The sequence below is a fragment of the Podarcis erhardii genome (assembly GCF_964252035.2).
Source record: "Podarcis erhardii genome assembly, chromosome: 4".
NCBI lineage: Eukaryota > Metazoa > Chordata > Lepidosauria > Squamata > Lacertidae > Podarcis > Podarcis erhardii.
Window position 1 is genome coordinate 33452362 of NC_138508.1, and position 13039 is coordinate 33465400.

At 38.5% G+C, this 13039-nt stretch overlaps 1 protein-coding gene across 17 annotated transcripts in view; it reads left to right on the forward strand.

Moving 5' to 3' along the window:
• Nucleotides 1-13039, forward strand: part of ZBTB20 (zinc finger and BTB domain containing 20) — a 633941-nt gene that overhangs the window by 212533 nt on the left and 408369 nt on the right. For 11 of the 17 annotated variants that reach the window (XM_081859688.1, XM_081859680.1, XM_081859687.1 and 8 more), the window contains exon 2: nt 2909-2968. The gene's annotated coding sequence lies outside the window, so the exon portion shown is untranslated. The remainder of the gene's footprint in view (nt 1-2908; nt 2969-13039) is intronic. The other 6 variants (XM_081859693.1, XM_081859691.1, XM_081859681.1 and 3 more) reach the window with 1 other exon arrangement.

The window sequence follows — 13039 nt, forward strand, 5'->3', positions numbered from 1 at the left end:
ACGAAAAGAAAACCAGGCAAGTTTTTATTTGGTGTGTTGGTTTTTTAAGTGCCATTTAGCCTGTTGGTTCCGTTTGTGTTAAAGAAACGCTAGGGCTCCATCTGCACTATGCATTTACATTTTTCCAGTATTCCAGTGTCCCATGGGAAAACGCATTTGAAATTGAGGGAGTTTCCAGGACACTTTGTCAAGTGAAATGGGGGCAGCTATCAGTTATCCAAAGAAAGGAGTGAGCAAAATAAGCTGGGCTTTTGCAAGCCTTTGGGTGAGCCTAGAATAATTCTCTGAAGTTAAGTTTACTCTAACTTGTGACTGGTGCATGTGTAAACATTTTTTTGTTACATAACTTGTTTATTTTGACAGTCTTTCTGTGCCATTTAATTTTTGTTTTTCCCCATGTGTGCCTTGGTATTGCTTACTTTAGTAAAAATTCATTTTTTTGTTAGCTAATATTTTGGTTAACATCTAAATATGCATCTATATGTACATAGTGACACCATTTAGATATGATCAGCTATCTCAGACTTTTTGAAGTTAAACATCTGAATGCTTCAGACATATCTTTATATTACATTTTCTAACTGTTATATAGTTGAGTGAGCATAATGTTGAAATTGTGTATCTGTATATATGTTTTGAATTAAAAGCTCTATGCATTCCATCCTGGGTTTGGAGCTGAAAAGACTGCCTTAAATGACAGGGAAATGTGACCTTCTTTTGGACCTCAATACCATTTAACCATGGTATCATTCTAAGTCTGTGAGTTAGGGTTAGGATCACTCAGCTGCAGTGGTCCTGCTCCTCTCTTATGGGAATAGATCTATCTAATGCTTCATGATTTGACTGCATTCAGACAGCATTTCGTTCAATCTTAAGTTTGTTTCTTTATCTGTTCATTTTTGCATTTTATGTGATCTTTCGCATGATGCAAAGGCCATTTCTGGAAATCTTGTAGAATCTAGTGGAAGTTTAGCACCCATTTCTGCCTTCCTTGTTTCCCGGAAAAAAATACGTTTTGCAACTGCATCACCTTGGAAAATTGTGACAGTTTTACATTTATGAAATTTGGAGGACTATAAAGGCATAGAGTCCTTTCCCACTATTTAAATTTTAGTGTGCCATGTCAGTATATTGATTAAAAAGCCACAGTTCCATTACACCAAGGTAGTGCTATGTAAAAGGCGTGCTAGAAATTGGGGCGGAACTGCTATCATTATAACCAATAAACCCAACACAACAAAACCCATGTCTGAATGCAGCCTTAGTCTTGTCTTCCAAGCTGTTCATCAAATTGCTGAGAGAGATCGTCAGAAATCTGTGGTTCGGTGTCACAGTGAACATATTTCCACTTCCTCCAATCCAGGTGTGGCAATGCATACCCTCCAACATTCCAGTAAGGCAAATCAGGACATGACCTTGACTTAAGCCCATCCCTTCTCACTCAGGCCCCATCTCCTCTCTCTTGGCTCCCTCCCTCAGGGCTAAACCCTGCCCCATCCGGAAGCTAGTGCTGCTTCCGGAAGGCGAGAATGTAGCACCAAAGAAAGTGAGTCTTTTGGTTCCGCAGGAGCCAAAATGGGACATCCCAGGATGGAATCAGGAGCTGGGTGTGTGTTTCTGTAAATTCGGGATGTTCCGCTTAAAACAGGACAGTTGCGCGGTATGTAAATAGATTGCCTGGATGTGTTTATTCAGGCAGTTTTGTGCTGGATGAAGAGAACACATTCAAGTCTGGGCAGAAAGAAGGTATTCATGGTGAGGATTGTAATGACTCCAGAGTTAGATGTTTTGGATGGGGCCACCCTCCCACTTAAGGATTAGTTGTGAGCCTAATAGTTAAATGGAATTTCTTGGGAAAGCTGCAGGTCTGGATCCAAAGAATGGCACAATTATTTCACAATGTGTCCAAGGAAGGGTTCAACTTGTGTTCCTCAAATAGCATTTTTCTATGCTGCATGGCAAACATTTTTGAAACTGAGGAGTTTCACAAGTAGTTTGTGATGACATGGGGTCTGCTTTTCAAAGTAAAAAACTTGTTTAAAAAGCCACTCAGCACAAACAGGACCCGTGGCACACCTAAAACAGTTCTTACTGTGTAATTCTAAGCTTCTCACTGCAAAATCTCTTTTATATAGACTTGACTTAGGACTTAACTTTAAATTTTCTAACATAATTTATATATTAGGATTGTATTAATTTTTATCTGAAAGTAAGTTCCAAAAGAATAAAGTTAAAAAATAATAATTTTACCCTTTTACTTTTGGCTGTGTGCTTTTAAAATAATAATCCTTACGGAATGAAAGGGAAAAAAACTTCTAATAACTTCTTAAGTTCACACTTGAGACATTTCTGAAGTTTCACCAGTTAATACAAAGCCATTTGTAACTTACAGAAATTCTAAAAGCATTAGACACTTGGTTTTTTTAAAATAGATTTTTTAAAATGTGCAATTTTTAGCTCCTAAATTATTAAAAGTATTTACTTGCAACATTCCTCATAAATGCATCTCTAGGCTAAGAGAGAGTGGTAAAATGTTCATTATTGCAGGCAATTACTTTTGTTCTTAATAGAGAAAGAAACCTCACTTTTACTGAAAAATGAGTGGCAATTTTATCCATAGATCTATTGACACTTCCATATTGTGATGCCATATGTAATTTCTCCCCCCCCCCAAAAAAAAAATATAAAGGCAGTATGGTGACTATTAGTGTCATACTTGCGTGCTTGTCACCTGCACTGTAACTGTGAATGTTTGGGTGTTTTGTCTTATTTAAACAGATGGCTATATGTTGATGTATATACACAATAAGGTGCCTACTTACAGCTAAATGCTTAGTCACTTGAATGTTATGAAAATGAAAGACGTTCAAGAAGATCACTAAACACAAGTCTTTTCTTTTCTTTTCAGCAGCACAGAAAAGAAGTGTTAGGAATTGCTTTTACCCCCTTTGGTATCCAACGAAGAAAGGTAACATTAACTTGAATATTGAAAATAATTAAGAACTTATTAAAACTTCTAAATGCTGTGTGGTTGTTACAGTGCTGTTAGGGTTTGTTTGTTTGTTTGTTTGTTTGTTTGTTTGTTTGTTTGTTTGTTAAAAAGACTGTGTGTATTGGGTACAGAGGCAATTTAAAATGTCAGGGACTGACCACAAAAATCTTAATCTCGAGATGGTAGAGTGCTCCCCAATGCACCCTGGATTAATATACAGTTGTACCTTGGAAGTTGAACGGAATCCATTCTGGAAGAACGTTCGACCTCCAAAATGTTCAAAAACAAAAGCACGGCTTACGATTGGCTGCCGGAAGCTCCTGCAGCCAATCGGAAGCCCCGCCGAACATTTGGCTTCCAAAAGAACGTTCGGAGACCGGAACAGTCACTTCCAGGTTTCAGTCGTTTGGGAGCCAAAACATTCGAGAACTAGGCTGTTCGAAAGCCAGGGTACAACTGTAGTAATGATCAAAGTTCACCCCCCCCCCAAAAAACAAACAAACCAGGAGACCTTGGGTCATCTTTTTGTGTCAATCCAAGACAAAAGAAATATGACCCAGTCCTTGTCTTTTTAAAGGAGCCCCCTATTCAGTGTATTAGCAGTGTAGTGGAGGTCTTTGCCCTCACTTTTAAAAAAGGCACACTATGAGGACTTTGCAAAATGAAGTCAGAAAAAAACTCTTAATATCATAATTTTAAAAATAAGAGCATTCAAATTATTGTAATGCTGGCTGAAATGAGCACTGACATCATAGTCCCTTGAACATATATGCCCATTATTCCATTATAATCACAGAATTAAAAGCAGCAGACCTTGCTAGTTTCCTATATGGTGTAATTATACATGTTTCAGAAGTTATTTGGAGTACTGAATCTTGGACAGGTGATTTTTAAATTATTTGTAGCGTTGCAAATTTTTGTTAAATGTCTCCCACACTGCTACAACTTCAATTTTTAAGCATTCATATTTTTTTTGTTTCTTTCTTAAATAGAATGTGTTTACTACTAGAAATAACTTAAATTTTGAATTTTGGAGGCATTTATAGAATAGGGATTGAACTAATATGACAGCTTGCACTGGAAATGTGATGTAAATTATGTTGGTCAAGCATAAATCCACTGAAATCAATGGATTTCACCTACTCCCCCAGTTCATTTCAGTTTACTCTTCTCTTATATAAATATATATAAGACATACAAACATAATTCACCTAGCTCACATATAATGTGGAACCACAGTTGATCACTGCGTGAATGAGCAGGGAGGAGCCTGGGCAAAGCCTGAGGCTCACCTGCCTCTCCCTTTTCAAGACCCCATAGTCCTGCAGTGGCCAGGGCACCTAGGCTGACCGAGTTTTTGGTTTCCTGAGCCTTCAAAATGAAGTGCCTTCCACACTATCTCACCAGTCCAGTAGCATGAGGAGCACACTAAGTGGGAGGCTGTGAAGTGCAGGAAAACCACCCTTATTCAGGCCAGAGAATTTACTCTGTAGAAATTCCACTTTTCCAAAAGTGGGAGTTGACCAAAGGCAGAGTTCATTTCTAACCCTTCTCAGGACTAGTAGCTCAGTACAAGCTCTTCCTGCCTTTCCCTGTGGGATCCACTGCCTTCTCGTGCCTTGTGGGAGGAGTATATGAGTCCAAGGCTTTGTTTGGGATCTTTCTTGTGGATGGACTTAGCACCGCTGAACCTTGGTTTAGTGTGTTGTGCAAATGTACCCTTTTATGTATTCAGCCTCTCCTCCATTTTGCCTTTGAAATATGAAATGATGAATTTAGGCAACCACAATACTTGCATCGGCAGCATCCTTCAGTCTGGAAAGTCAGCCCCCTGTCCTCAAGTAAGGGGCCACCCTTAGATTATTTTATGTCAATCTATTGAAAGCCATGGATCAGCTTTATTAGTCATCACTGAAAAAAATGTGTGTGAGATTGTGTAAGCAAAATAATAATATCCATTGCTAATATCGAAATGCACAATCCGTTCATAGGTTGTTAGGAACATTTTTTAAAAAAATAATATTTATTAAAGTTTTAAATGTTACAAAAAGAAAAAGACATAATTCCAAGTTAAACAAAAAACTTAACAACACATCACAGTAAAAAAAGAAGAGAATAGAAAATAATAATAATAATAAAAAACAGAAAAACAGAAAAAATAGAAACAATTAAAAAAACACAACGAACCTTCCCATAACATATCTTTCATTTACTTGTTTCCTTGACCTCCTCGCACCTCCCTTTTTTTGTATTCTAGTTCGGTTAGCTATTTCAGCAAATCCTTTCCATCTTTCCCAATTTTCATCCTATAATTTATCTTAATATAATGTAACTTTACCTTTCCTCCTTTCAACCATTAACAATCTATTTTTACTTAATCCTTTATAATATTTCCGCTAAAGCCACATAACTTCATTCCAGCCTCCTTCTAACATTCCTTAATTTTACAATGTTTCTGTAAATAAACTTTAAATTTCTTCCAATCTTCTTCCACCGACTCTTCTCCCTGGTCTCGGATTCTGCCAGTCATTTCCGCCAGTTCCATGAAGTCCATCACCTTCATCTGCCATTCTTCCCGGGTGGGTAGATCTTGTGTCTTCCAGTACTTTGCAATAAGTATTCTTGCTGCTGTTGTAGCATACATAAAGAAAGTTCTATCCTTCTTTGACACCAATTGGCCGACCATGCCCAGGAGAAAGGCCTCTGGTTTCTTCAGAAAAGTATATTTAAATACCTTTTTCATTTCATTGTAGATCATTTCCCAGAAAGTCTTAATCCTTGTGCATGTCCACCAAAGGTGAAAGAATATGCCTTCAGTCTCTTTACATTTCCAACATTTATTATTGGGCAAATGCTAAATTTTTGCAAGCTTGACTGGTGTCATGTACCACCTGTAAATCATTTTCATTATATTCTCTCTTAAGGCATTACATGCCATAAATTTCATACCTGTGGTCCATAACTGTTCCCAGTCAGCCATCATAATATTATGTCCAACATCTTGTGCCCATTTAATCATAGCTGATTTCACCGTTTCATCCTGAGTGTTCCATTTCAACAGAAAGTTATACATTCTTGACAAGTTCTTACTTTTGGGATCTAACAGCTCTATTTCCAATTTTGATTTTTCTACCTGGAAGCCAATTTTTTTGTCCAGATTATATGCCTCCATTATTTGATCATAATGGAGCCAATCCCGCACTCTATTTTTTAGTTTTTCAAAACTTTGTAGTTTTAATCTATCTCCCTCTTGTTCCAGAATTTTATTTTGATTCTTGTGTTATATATTGTTTTATGAATTGTCCTTTGTTGAAGGATGGCTTAGAAATGTTTAAAATGGTATGTGTGTATAATTTATCTCCCTTTGTATTTACGTAAAGGTGGGGAGCATAGCTAGCAGTAGATAAGAGCACATTTTTTGTTCATTTTTGCCAAGTGGTGCAGAGGAGAACATTAATTAGCTAAAGTATTGGTTGTAACACTGCTTGAAAACAAATAATTAAGTACTGCTCTTTAGTAGGTTTATGCCTACTAAATGTAGCCCTAGGAGTGAAATTTTCTGAAGTCCCATTTAAATAAAACATCCCAATGATCCTAGATGCCAGTGAAACCTTAAGGTTCACCTCTAGCACCTGAATTATGTGTTGATATGAAGGAGTTGGACTCTTGTTTATAATTTCTTAGAATTCCACAGCCCAGCTATTTTTATTTAGTTTTACTGAACATTATTTTGATTTAACTGTGTAAGAGATTCACATTGTTTTTGTATCCACAAACAGTACATTCAAGTGCAGAATGTTAAAACTGTCAGCAATCTTTAAATCAAACTCCTGCAATAATGTGCATTTGAAACTCCAGCAGCTCACCAATTTGGCACCAAGCTTGCTCAGGATAGTGTAAAACTGTTAAACCTCTTTCTCGTCTTTCATTCCCTTTCCTTTATTTGGACGTAATTACTGGAGTGGGGCTGTGGGGCTTGAGAATTCATATAGCAGAAGCAGAGAGAGGAAACTGCAGGGAAACTATAAATCTGTGTGTAATATTGAGCTGCAATGTATGCTGAATGCTAGGAGATAGCTGTCATGTGAGTGTTTAGGGAAGAAGGCGTCTAGTTTTCCTGACTCTTCTAATCAACCTTTTCCATGACTTTCAAGCTTTCAAGCCTGCGGGGATGGAAAATGCAAACTCCTAATTCCACATGCTTTTTCAGTTTAATTTTTATGGGTCTTACTTTGTGTTTAATTTCCTATACTGTTAATTAAAGGAGCCTTAATGAGTACAATCAAATGGACAGACAGGACTTTTACAGCTTCAAGTTTAAAATATGGAGATATTTAAAAAGTTGGATGTGTATTTATTGCCTCAGCTACATTTCTGTTTTTACTAACTTCTTTAAATAAAAACAAAAACAAGAGACCATTAATTTCAACCAATCTCGTTTCCCTTTCCCTTTCTTTTATTTATAATTCCTCCAACAAAAAAGTATAAGGATGACCTGCCTGTTTGTGTACCCATTAAATAATATAATGCAGAAGCCAAATATAACAATTGGATGGGATATTGGGCAGGGTTGTGAGTAAGATTTTAAATGAGGCGAAACAAAAAAAGTGAGGAGTTCCGTGAAATGTTATCCTAACTTTGATTACAATATCTATAAATCCATATATTGCACTATATGCTGAATAATAGGAGAAATCAGTAATATCTTTTGCTGTAACCTTCATCCACTATGGTTAATTTGGTCTTTCTGTACGGTGTGTGTTTTTAATTGACAGCACTTTGCTTTCACTGTAACTTTTCAAATTTCAGTGTGATTCCTTTTTAAAATCTGCTTCCTTCCATGCACATATATCATATACAGTATTCCAATATTTTTTTTTGGGGGGGGGGAGAGATTTTCATTTATGTAGCCAAAAAGGCTACATAAGGAAGGTATCATCAGACTTGGGGAACCTCAAAAGTTTACAAAAGTACAAAAATCTTCAGAGGCAACTCTGAAACTCAAGCAACCTGATGAAACTGAGAGTGCTTGGTGACTGTGGAATATTCACTGACAGTTGGGAGGAAAAATGAAAAACCATGGATTGGGAGGCATAATGGAATAGAGTGGCTGGAATTCTGAACAACGGCACTTCATGCTGCAACATTTTGTTGCAGGTCTTGAAACTGAATTGAATTGAATTGAAACTGAAATACTTTATTGTCACTTGTACAACTTGTATACAGTGAGATTACATGAGCACCCCCCCACTCAGCTCTCTTAGTCTTAATTCCCCTCGTTTACTTACGCACACCCACCAAACCCGAAAGTCAGTTGCCCTGTTGTTATCTTTTCATTCAGCAGCCTAACAGCTCACGGATAGAAGCTGTTCTTTACCCTGTTGGTGTGACTAATCATGCTTCTATATCTTCTGCCTGAGGGCAGGAGATCAAGAAAGTGCTGGCCACCCTGAGAATTTTCCTCTCTCCTGAGGCAAAGTTCTTCTGCTATTTCATCCATCGGATTCACGGAACAGCCCCTAATATCTTGTGCTGTATTCACCACCTTCTGTAGGCACTTCCTATCAGATGATGTCAAACCAGCGTACCACACCATGATGCAGTATGAAAGGACACTTTCTATTGTTGACTGGTAGAAGGAGATCATCAGATGTCGATTGGCATCGTTCTTCTGCAATACTCTGAGGAGATGGAGTCTTTGTTGGGCTTTCTTAACCACCTGGGTTGTTGAGATTCTCCTCTCTTCCTCCAAAAGTCCAACACCATCTCCTTTGATATTAAGGTGCAAGTTGCTCCCTAGGCACCATGTAGATATTTTTTGGACCTCCCCATTGCTGTGGGGGAAATAGAGGGCATGCTTGAGAACGTAAACTATGCATCTATTAGACCTGGACCAAATTAAGAATGCCCCCCCCCCTTTTTATAGTGTTTTCACTCACATTGAAACGTTTCAGCAACATTTAAAGGGAAAGGGAAATTATTTTCATGGGAAGAGAAACAAAGTGGCTGGCTTTCTAAAATCCCTCTTCTGAGGTGCTTTTTGAAAAATGTCTGCCAGTGCCACCATAAAAAAAAAGATGCTTCCTGCTCAGTGATCATTATAACCAGATACCATATAAGCAAGGTTAAGACATAGTGACTCAAACCAACTTCATTTTGTAATTTAGGAACAAATACAGCCTGAACCTTCTGCTGAATAGAAATACTGGGTCCATCTGTTCTAATAGTGACTGCATAACATCTATGTGGCATCAGTACTTGCTGTTAAATTAACTTACTTGCAGTGGTACTGAGAAATTCTAGATAGGCAGTGTCAAGAACATTGCTATGTATAGTAGGTACAGGGTAATATTAGTATGTAAACAGTACATAAACACCACATATGCTAGTCTAAAGAGAACACTCGTCGTGGCAAAAAAATTGTTTCTAGCATGACAAACTTCTGAGAGAGAGATCAGTCTTTTACTCTTTCTGGCAGAGGATCTTCCTGCTGGCTGCTGCTTCTTTTTTAAATAACTTTTTATTTTGAATATCCAGCCAGGATTGGCAGGGCTGTCTGATGGGAAGAGGCCACCAGTGTTGCTGCTGTGGCTGCTCCTGTTCTACCTGCCATGAATAATAGCCCAGTAGGCTAGTTAATCATTACATTGAGGAAACAGGAAAAAGTTACAAAGCTGACCATTGCCCAGGGAATGTGGGCAACCACTTACAGGCTGTCGTCACAAAGTTCAGCATTGTGTGTGTGTATTTGTATTTACTCATATGCATATAAACATTTTTCAGCGTATATTCCAGTAAAGCTAACAGAGGGAGGCCAATCATTGCCTCTGTTGATTTTAGGGAGGGAAAAAGGAGAGGAAAAAACTCACCCCAATGCAGAACTGCTTAATCTATTTATAAAACTGCAGTGATAGTGCTCTTTGTCAAACTCTGCTGAAACAGAGTTGAAACAGAACTATTTAAAAACAATAACACAACCCAAAATATTTTGGATTCACTTTATTTTGATGGTCCTACACTGGCAGGATTCATATAACCAGGATTCAAGAAAACAGTGAGCATATATTTAAGTTTAGTGTAATCCTGGGGTGTGCATGAAACTGGTTATTTTGTTCCCGTCATCCCTGCTCACATGCAGAGGATTGAACCAGTTGCAGGCTTAGACATTGGGAAGGATTTCTAACGTATAGATGCAGTAGATTGCTAATTAACATTTATTAAGGCTTTGCCAATGAAACTATATTTGGCTCCTGTCTGATCCCTTTAAATTAGGCATAGCACAAAGCCCTGTTAGTCATATTGGAATACCGCCTTAAGCCATTAGAGCTATTTAGGACAGATAGGTATGTCCAAACTGGCTCACTGGGTGATTCAGAGTTCTAGCATTTTGGAAGATATTTCTTCTTTCTGCGCATCATGCACAATTTTATAAAGTGTTGCTGACATCTCTCTTCGCTCCAGGTATGTGAGTGTTAAGCAAATGTTTGGCTTAGCATGTCATCCAACCTGGAATCATGGATAAAGTCTCTTCTCCTCAACCATGATCTGGAATCAAGATTTGTCCTGTGATTACATACCGTGGTTAAGGAGGAGAGACCTTAACCATGATCCCCGGAGGCAGGTGAAGAAGTCATTAGTTTCCTGCCTTGATCTTACTAGGCTGAGCTCTCTCTCTCTCCTTCTTCCCTCCTCTTTGTCTTGCATCCTTTGCATTTTATAAATATCGTGAGCTGTTCTGAAGACTTCAGTTGTAAAACAGTATATAATCAACTAACAAACTAAACTAATGGTGGAGAGAAGCAGAGTGAAAATCACTATATGGTGGTGGAATTTTTCTTAAATGAAATGTGGGGTTATCTCATATGGGAGACTTTCTTAGGGAATATCTATAGAGGCTGGAAGAACAATTTCCCCCCAGTAACACTGTGTACAAGAATGTGCTAGATAAGAAAGCTTTCTCCTCCACACAAGGATGCCATTGTTTGAAGCTGTGCTGGTTCTACAGCATCCCTGCAGAACAGGTGCCTCACGTATTTGGTGCACCTGAAGAGGTTTTGTAGATTAAAGTACTGTACATACAGTGCTCAGTGGCACTATTAAGGTAACAAAATGAGGTTGGGAGGGAAATTCATCTAGGAGTTGCACTCCTAGGTACAGTTAGTAAAGGGAGACAGTAACTCTCATTAAGCGTAATTAAACCTAATATTGACTGTAAACTGTTACTTACCCTTAACTTCTTTGCATATAATGTAGGAAAGGGATTAACCCAGCAGACAGACACACTAATTACAGTCTCCTTTACATTAAAAGTATGATCAGGAAGGTCTATATTCATAAATAAAACATACTAAGGGATGAGAGACTGAGAAATATGTAAATGTAATGCAGGAAAAAAGAGACCAAAGGAGAGAGAGAGAGAGAGAGAGAGAGAGAGAGAGAGAGAGAGAGATGGAAGAGTGGAGTGATGCTAGTGGAAGCAAAATGGCACTCTGGCTAATTACCATGAAAAGCATGATAAATCATGGACATGTATCCTTGACTTCTGACTGATAGAGCCTGCTGAGTGCGGTCTCTCATGCATAGCTGCTTCTCCAACTAATTTAAGCAACTGGTGCAAAAATGGAGCACAAGGAAAGAGAAAAAGAGCACAAAAATATTATTAGGTTTCTTTCTTTAAAGTGTGTGTGTGTGCTTCCAAAAATAAATTGTAATAACTGTAAAGTAAACCTATGACTTTCATTTTTGGGTGTTTGTTTTTCTAGACAGCACCTCATGCAGTCAGCTAATGAAAGAGCCTCATAGCTGGCCTTTTGCAAAGGTATACGGTAATTTATTAGTGCTATACAATGAGCTGCAACTTGGAAACATTTTCTCTTCAGTGATGTGCATTGTGTGGCACTCATGCCTGTGAAGAAGGGCTGTAGCTCAATGATGGAGCATCTACTTTGCATGCAGAAGGTCCCATGTTCAATCCCTGCTATCTTCAGGTAGGATTGGGAACGTTCCCTCTCTGAAGCCCTGGAAAGCTACTGCCAGTTAGTGGAGAGAATACTGCCTTATGCTCCTTTACAAAACCCTGATGGTGGATGGGCAGTGTCAGGCAGCCAAGGGACCATCTCCCCATTGCCAGACATGAAAACATAAAAAGAACCTGCTGGATCAAGTCCAGTGGCCCACCTCATCCAGCATCTCTGTTCTCACAGTAGCCAACTAGGTGCTTGTGGGAAGCTCACAATCAGGATCTGAGTGCAACAGCACTTTCCCCTCCTGCAGTTTCCAGCAACTCATATTCAGAAATACTGTCTCTGACGCTGGAGGTAGAACATAGCCATTATGGTTAGTAGCCATTGATAGCCTTGCCGCCATGAATTTGTCCAATCCTATTTTAAATCCGTCCAAGCTGGTGGTCACCACTGCCTCCTGTGGGAGAGAATTCTATAGTTTAACTATGCACTTACATGAAGAAGTTTTGTCTGTCCTGAATCTTCCAACATTCAGCTTCGTTGTATGTCCACTTGAATACCAGATCATACAGATAAAGGTAAACGGTGTTTCCGTGCGCTCTGGGTTCCGTCACAGTGTTCTGTTGTGCCAGAAGCAGTTTAGTCATGCTGATCACATGACCCGGAAAGTTGTCTGTGGACAAATGCCGGCTCCCCCAGCCTGAGGCGAGATGAGCACCATACCCCATAGTCGCCTTTGGCTAGACTTGACTGTCAGGTGTCCTTTACCTTTACCATAGAAATAAAAAGTAAACAAATACATTGCAAAATAAAAACCTATCTGTCATTTGAATGTGGTTATATTTTCTATTACCATCTTCAGTTGGAAAGTCAAAGATTTTCATGATCCCATCTCCAGAATATAAAATAATAATCTACTGTCCTCTAGTTAACCGTTTTGGTTTGTTGTTTTTTTTGTAATATTTGTTCTGTTTTAATGTGTGCTTTTCAAAAGCATCTAGCATTATCTTAAACTGAAACTTGCTAATTAAATCCCAAGGCATTCCATAGGAGCAGAGTTAGACCACCAGCTGGTGCAGTTGAG